The sequence below is a fragment of the Spermophilus citellus genome (assembly GCF_964194105.1).
Source record: "Spermophilus citellus genome assembly, chromosome: 1".
Lineage (NCBI taxonomy): Eukaryota > Metazoa > Chordata > Mammalia > Rodentia > Sciuridae > Spermophilus > Spermophilus citellus.
The window spans coordinates 4,326,866-4,335,210 of record NC_138182.1 but is presented as its reverse complement, the minus strand read 5'-3'; the positions used below and the strand labels follow the sequence as shown (position 1 = coordinate 4,335,210).

Sequence of the window (8,345 nt, the reverse complement as noted above, 5' to 3'; positions counted from 1 at the left end):
AAGTTGTGCATGGTGTCTGATCCTATGGAAATCTTACAGTGTAAAGAGAAAAGAATGACTTCAAATACCATGCAATAGAATGAACATAGAAATGGCTAATATCACTCACACCACATTTATGTTTTTTCTGGTGCCAAATAAATCGAATGCCAGGAAAACAAATAGATGCTGAAATAGCTATTTTACTTCTAATCCACAGCCATTCTTGCCAGCTTACTTACTTAACTTGGTAATATACTAAATTATTTTGATAAGTTTGATAGGCTTGCAAATTATATTTAGGAGAATTAACTCCAACTGGAGACACAAGCCTTGCCACCTTATACATGGAAAACATGTACATACAGTTTCATGGTAATCACAAGTCAATTAGCTTAATTGGCAGTATCTTAAAATTCACAGAATATATTTCAAACCACTTAAAGTATGATAAATAAATGGCAATTGAGAAAGTATCTCAAGTCACTTAATCCATACCTGAAAATGCAGTGTTGTAATGCCATAAATGAATTAAATTGATAGTCCATGCACAGAACTCTCCATTCTATTTTATATAATCATGTATCATACAATATAACCAAATATATCTAACAATGAATTGGTTACAAACTCGTTTGAATAGTTATTGGGTGTGCATTATGTGCAAGGCCCCCTGCTGTTTTATATATGTGTGTGCATGTATAATATTGTGGGTGTGGGTATGTGTGGCTACCAGCGCGCACACCCCCCCCCACACACATACACACCATATTAACCCCAGAATTAAAATAGCATATATCTATCCCTCATGGGAAAATTTGGACAATGGATCATTTTACAGAACCAAACTGGAGGTGGGTACACCTTGCATTTTGTCACAGCGAAAGCATTACAACGCTCTGACAATCGCAGCAGAGGGCTAGCGGTTCGCCAGGGAAAGGCTCCTCTGGCACTTGCTCCTCTTGTCCCACGCCGAAGTTCACATTTGGGAGCAGATTTCAGGAGGCTGTTGAATGCCAGAGAGGGGAAGGACTGTGCTGGCCTCTGTAGCTTTAAAAGGGGTCACTCCTCTCATTTGGCGACAACTCCACAGTCCCCGCGATGGCCTTTGTTCTGGTCCGACTGCCCAAGGGGGATCACCCCTCCAGGCAGGGCTCTGGGTTCCTGCAGAAGTCAGGACGGAAAAGTTTGAAGCGGGAGCCCAGCCGTCGTGGGGTGGGAGAGGCCCCCGGAGAGGATCGGGAGCCAGCCCCCGGAGAGGCGCGGTCTCCCAGCACGCGTGAGAACGCGTGAGACGGAGGGGGCGGGAGACCTGGCGGGGCACCGGGCGGGACTGACGGGGAGGCGGGTCAGCGTGCTGGGCGAGGCAGGAAAGTGAGCCGCGCGCGAGGCTGGCAGCTGGGCGCGGCGCCTGGGCACTGGAACCGAGTCCACGACCCGCTGCGGCCGGCACCGCGCGGAGGGCGCCGCGGAGGGGCGGGGCGGCGGGGCAGTGTCGCCGCGACGCCGCGGCTGCGGGTCGGAGGGGCGGGCGGAGCGAGCTGCAGCCCGCGGGGCGGCGGGGCGGCGGTTCCAGTCTGCAGCCGCCGGGCCGTGCGCATCCGCGGCCGCCGCGCGGGGCTGCTCCCGAGCCGAGTCCGGACCTTCGCTGCGCGGCGGGCACCCGCGTCCCGCGGACCCTTCCCCTGCAGGTAGGGACGGCAGCCGGGCGCGCGGTCCCCGGCGCGGGGAGCCTGGCGGGGCAGCCTCGCCTCCGGGCCTGGAGGTTGGTGGGCTGGCGTCCCGGGGAGGTCGCTGGGTGTCCGACCCGCCTCGCTGGGTCCCCAGCCGAGTCCCAGCGCGGAGCAGGCTGGGCACGCCAGTGGGGCGTGGGGAGGAGGCTTCTGGGTTCCGTTCAGCGAAAGCGATCGCGGACACTCCGCAACCCCTAGGGCGTGATTTCGGAGGTTGAAAGAAGCAGCCCTCTGAACTCTGGACCTAGCCCAGGAGGAGGAGGCGAAGCTGGCAATTGAGAGGGACGTGAAGCCTCGCGTTGCTAAGGGAGATGGCAGAAGCGGCGCGGTCACCTATGCAACCGCTCCTGGGGGCGGCGGGGGATGTGCTTCCTCTTTCTCTTTTTCTTTGGGGATGGAAAGGGAGACCGTGTTGGAGAACAAAGATGTATGAGAGAAGGAGGGCTCTCCAGCTGTCGCCTCTTCCCCTGATCCTACTGACCCCTCACCGCGACCCCCACTGGGCGATGTCGGCTCTATTGTCTTAGAGGCGGGCGACTAAGTGATGGGCAAGTCCGCGGGCGGCAGGGTACCTACTAGGGGCTCTTGGTTCCTTGCCCCCTCTTTCCTGGCGAGGTAAAACCAAGTAGGTTGGTGGAAGTGCTCGGCTTAACGGGTACCTGGTACAACTGGAGAGGAAATGGAGATGATTTTTATCAAGTTTTCTTAGTATTTCTGTGATTTTATAGAAATCCAGTAAACACTCACTTGTAGCTCAGAGCTGCCTGGGGGCAGTGAGCGGATGCATTAACACCGCGTGCTAGTCCTGTGCCACCTGGAAGAATTATTTAGCGGTCGAAGGAAAAGCCATTGCTAAGCAGGACCAAGTCAAACTTGGCTGCTCCAAATTGGCCAAGAGAAGTGAAGGAGCGGAAAGCCACGTCTGTGCTCTCCCTAGCGCGGGAGCTTGGGAAGCTCTCCACCTCTCCGGAGTTGTGTGTGGCTTTCTTTGGGAACCTCAGGAATCCTGTGCCATTCAAACAGGGGTGATGGTTACTGTTTGCTTGCATTCTTAGGGCTGTGTAGGATGCTCCTGCAGCCCTCCAGTGCTCTCCCAGAGCTTTTCATGTAGAATCAAGAGGAAGGACAAGGGACCCCGAATTATCTGTGAGATCCTGGAATCAAAGCCACTGACTCAGTAGGGGGCGAACAGAGGTCCAGCTGGACTATCAAGATACCTCCTCATGGGATTATTGCATAGCTGCCAGAATAAGTTGTATTTTTTTTCTTGATGTTCTTAAAAGCTTTGAAGGCAATTTATCCCATCCATAGTCAGGCTATGTGTGTTTGAAGTTGTTTTAGATTGCTGATGCTATACATGCACCTGTGATAGGTACTTACCATTCACATCGCTGGTCTCTTGCCACTTGTGGTCAGCTTGTGTGAGCATATGAGGTTTATGTTTGGTGGACTTGTTTGGAAACCAGGATATATGACATTGCTGTAGAGTCAGTGTTATATGTCCCAGAGACCAAATTGCATGCTATGAAAATCATCTGGACGTGATATTTATTTATCAAAGGAAAGAAATTAGTTTAATCACTAAAATGTCATCTAGAGAGCACAATTCCGTGGTTTAGTTCATCTGTGTCCTGTGAGAATGGGGGAGGGTTTCATAAAATGAAATGATTTGTTTAGCACACACTAAATAGCTAAAGTATTTTACACGTGTAATTTATACTCTAAAGATCCCCTTCCCTTGGGCTGAAAAGCTTGAAGATATAAGCTCCAGTAGCTCCTACTCCAGGTCATTAATATGATCTGTGGGCAATTCAGCACTCCTGCAGATAAAGGAGTGTGTTGACTCAATAGGAGCCCATTGCAGGATATGAATGTTCTTGAAGGAAACTAAATAGAAGTAGAAACATCTCATTCTCCTTAGGAGATCAGAAAGTAAAATCTGTTGGGTAAAACTAATAACCACATGTAAAGTGTATATGTGATCCAAGTATACATGTGGTATATGTCTGTATGTATGTACACAACCCATATGTCACAAATGTTTTAAAACATTCCTGTGATAAAAGATATTGCATTGGAACTGGGCTCTTTGGAAAAGATGCTTTTTAAAATTTGAGGCTGTGCTCAGCTAAGCATCTCAATAATATATCTGCTTTTTCCAGATCTTATCACCTGGACAATTCCAAGCCTATGACAGCACATGTTCATAGAATAAGAAAATACCAGGGTGGACAGGAACTTGAAAAATGATTGGCTCAAGCTGCTAGTACTACGGGGTGAGGAACCAAGGCCCAGAGAATTGGGGTGATGTTTTGATGATCTCCTGGCTAAACATTGGCAGGGTTACTGGGGCTCACTGTTCCCACCACCCTGGAGTGTCAGGGAAGTTGGAATGGGGGTACCTGGCAGTACCTAGAGACCTGCCAGGGGTGGATGCTCTCTGTCCTCTCCTTACCGATGTTGCATGCAATTCTCCATCCCAGTCTTTCTCCTAGGGACTCTTCATTTCTAAATTGAACTCTGTGCCAGGCACAATACAGTGTTCTGTAAGATTTCTAGAGAGCAGAGACTGAGCATGTTAACAGAATAAGGAAGCCTTATTTGGATTTAAAAAAAAATGTATGTGAATTGACCAGATGGGCTTAAAAATAAATCAAAGCCATGCAGTGAAGGCAGGTGCTGTTTACCTGAAGTGCGCAGAGGGGAGGAGGCAGTCATAGGGTAAATGGGCTTCACCCCAGGAACATTGAAATGCTCATGGCAAGGACACCTCTCCCTCTCCGCATTCACTTCTCCATCTAATATCTTCTTTAACCATCACACCTGCCCTGCCAAAGATGCTGGGGAGGTAAGGTTGTTCATTCCCCTTTCCCTGTTTCTACTCATGTAACCCTGGTCCTTCTTGCTCTCATAAACCCCCCACCAAATGAGATGTCCTGCTGGGGCTGTGCTACACAGGGCCATTCTTGCCTCAGGTGTCCTGTCCCCATAGCTGCTCCACCTTGATGTCCCAAAGCCTGTGCTAGCAGAGGCTCCCTAGGGATTTAAGAAATGCTTTTGACCACAGAGAACTAATGGGCCAACTTAAATGAAGAATTTATTATACTCAACTTTCCTCTCTTAGGAATGGACTTTTATCAATGAAATGTGACAAACAATGATTTTTAGACAGTATACAGTGATAAAAATGGATTAGCAGTTCTGTTGTGATATTTCCTAGAAATGAACAGTGTTTCAAGTGTACAATAATTTGACTTTGAAAAGAATAGTCTATATCTTGCAGGACTGGGGCAGGGTGCTCTTTGCCTGCAATTCTAGGTTCTTTGGAGGTGAAAGGAGAGGATGTCTCCAGCTATCCTGGTCCTACAGAATCAGAGCCTGACTGTGGGACACAGTGACACCTGGCCCATTGTCATTGGTGTTGCCTCTGAGAACCACAGGGTGATAGTTATTCAAGGATTCAAGTGTATCTCTGCCATGTAGCTGGAGTCGCTTCTCTTTCCTAGTAGGTAGGAGTCTGTAAGCAAGCCTTTTACTTGCTATTCTTGTTATTACAATAGCCAGAGACCCAATAATGCACCAGGCTGCGAGTTCTAGGGAACTTTACATTAACAGTATCTAACTGTAACTAAAAACAGACATAATCTAAATGTTGATATTTTCACACACACTTGTCAACTGTCAGCCTCAGAACCTTCTCAACCTCTTTGTTTGTTTGTTTGACAGAGAGCCTTGCTATATGGCCAAATATATTCTACACAGAATTGTAATACTTTATATATAATTATGGTTTTGATTTTTTTTTTGTACTGGGAATTCCAGACAACAACTTAAGTTATTTAGAGCCTCACTAAGTTGCTGAGGCTGGCCTTGAACTTGCCTTCCAGATTGCTGAGATTATAGGCATGTGCCACTATGCCCAGTTATAATTATGTTTTTAAAACAGCTATTTAAAATGATCTGGTCTCTCTAATTTCTGCCCCGTGCTTTTATCTTGGTGGATGTGGAAGATGCTGAAAGCGTTGCCATGTTCACTCTCTCCACCTGTTCAAGGTCATTCCTCAACCCTTTGTGGTCCAGCTCCTCTGATCCTGGCCTGGCCTTCTCCCTTCACCTCCTCAGCTCTGCCCTGCATGCTCCTTCTCTGGCCTCTGCCTCTCCCACTTTGTGAATCGCCTTCAGCTTCCCCTGGGTGTGTGCCTGAGTTCCCATCTGCACTCCCAGGCTGACCTGCTTTCTGCCTTCACACCTCCATCTGGCTGTAGGCACCTTCCCTGATGATGCCCCTCCCATACCCGGCTGCTGATGCCCCAGCTTGAGTTCTAGTCTCTCTGCTCTGTCCAGGCTCTGAGGTTCCTGCTTGTGTGTCCTGGCCACGCTGCTCTTCTCCTTCCCTCCCCTGCTTCCCATTTCCATCAATCATCAAGGTTTTTCAATTTGTCTCATGAATGTTGCTCAAATTAGTCTTCCCTCCTCTGACCTTCTATGACTGCCCCCGATCTAGGCTTCATCATCTGCAGCCAGGGCTCAGGGACCATCCCTAATTCATCTTCCTGCTCATCTCTGCCCCTCTGAACCAGGCTTACAGTTGCCAGAATGATTTATCTTAAATGCAAATTTGGCTGTGAGACCGCCTGCTTAAAGGACTTAAATGATTTCCTGCTACCACAGTGTGAAGTGCATTCTCCTCTGCATGACACATGTTGTGGCCCCTGCTGACCCCTCCTGCCCACCTCCTCTCCCCCCTCTCCTGAGTCATACGCTTACTTTCGACAACCTCAACTGGTTTGTATTCCTCCACAGAGAACATAGCAATTCTTCAGGCCTTCTGCATTCCCCTGGGTTCTGGACATGACCCTCCTCTTGCTGTGCTAAGCTGGAATCAAATCTAGAATATCGTCCCCAAATATCTCCCCACCCTCTGTGATTGTACTCCCTGGCGCCTCCTTACTGCACGCACATCCTGGTGCTTCCCCCCACATTGAACCTCTGTTGGAATGCCTGCCTTCCCCCTGCACCATGATCACCACTCTCATCTCTGCGCACATCTAGTAGGTGTCACATGCACATGAAGAAGGAAGCTGCCTGGGACCTTGAGCAGGATCTCTGGAGACTCCAGCTCGCAGCTCCCTGAGCTCTGGATGGATGCAGCCCCTATCTCACTTTCTGTTGCCTTTCTCCTCTGTTCCATCGTCCCAATCCTGTCCTGCTCATCCCGACTCTCTCTCCTTCGCCCTCCCTCTACAGTCACCTGCTCATCTTACAGGCAGGGAAAGAAGACCACTGGGAGACGGAGGGCCTCCCTCAGTTACACTGCCAGCCTGTGGTGCGGCCAGGTTTGCGTAATACTAGGATTATTTGCCCTGTACACCTGTCACTTTGTAAGAAAACAGGAGGTTGCTTCTTTATCAAGTGCCATGTGGAAGACCATCTATAGCTGGGGGCAGCAAACCACACCACCAGGCCACACTCAAGCTGTGGCCTCTCTGTGGACAGCCTGTAAACTAAGCAAGCTCCTTACTATTTAAAATTATGGCTAAAGCAAAACAGCCCAAACAATGCTGAACAACTCACATCCCGTGGCCCACAGAGCGTGAACTATTTACTAGGCGACCCTTTTATAGGAGATGTTTGCCGAGCCCTGATCCCCAGCAACAATGTGAACTGAAGCATTATGGTCTTTGGCAAAAAAAAAAAAAAAAAAAAAAAAAAAAAAATGTACCACCAGAAGAAAAAGGATATATAAAAAATAAATTTTGGACTTACAGGCTTTTAAATGAAAAAGAAGAAGTCATAGCTCATACCATTCTCAGAGAAGGTGTTGTATCTATTTCCCAAGTTCTTGATGTTTATCATTTATCAACAAATATTTACCATGGCAGAAATAATAACTGGTAAGCAATGTAATTAAACTAAGTCAGTTACTACTTCATAAATATTATTGTGGCACTTTTGTTAAAACATATATTGAAGGTGTGGATAAGGATGAGTTTGGTGTGCAAATTTTAAATAGTTACATTGAATTATGAATAAAAATCAGCCCTTGAATCCCTCTTTTTCTATAACTAAAACGTAGAAAGCATTTTTAATTCATATTTGTTCCTGGAATTAGTTAGTGTTTTAAACATAAACCTTTGGAGGTTAAAACTCTAGCATGTGGTACTGTATGAACACATTTGAAATATTTAATAATTCCTTTAAGAATGATAAAGTCTTATTCAGCATACTCATTTCCTTTCCAATTTAGATTCCCAGTTATAATCATTCAGTAATAAGTGGCTGGGAGTCCTGGGTAGCAGTGATTCTATGAGCTCCCAAATCTTCTTTAAAAAGTCTATTAATATGCCTTTTATCTATATTATTTGGAACAGAGAGCCATTAACTTTACATTTATTTCAGAGATTTAAAACTGAATACGAGAGCCAGACAAAAGAAATAGAGCCTAGGAAATGAGGAGACTTATAAATGAGTGCTTAGAAAATGTTTTATATAGGTGATATAGATTTTATACGGTTAAGCTTGCAGGTTTTATTTTACAATGTACAGAAACAAGTAACGAATTCTGGAGTGAGCGTAGAACAAGTTATTTCTCAGGAAGGGAGACTGCTGAAGCTGTGGATGTGTGCATAGTCA

General features: G+C 47.0%; 1 protein-coding gene across 1 annotated transcript in view; it reads left to right on the top strand.

Annotated features, from left to right (window-relative positions):
* Positions 1–1,393: 1,393 nt before the first annotated feature.
* The window catches only part of MYO16 (myosin XVI), a 539,332-nt gene continuing 532,380 nt past the window's right edge, over positions 1,394–8,345 (top strand). Inside the window, exon 1 of the mRNA XM_081300676.1 lies at positions 1,394–1,670. The gene's annotated coding sequence lies outside the window, so the exon portion shown is untranslated. The remainder of the gene's footprint in view (positions 1,671–8,345) is intronic.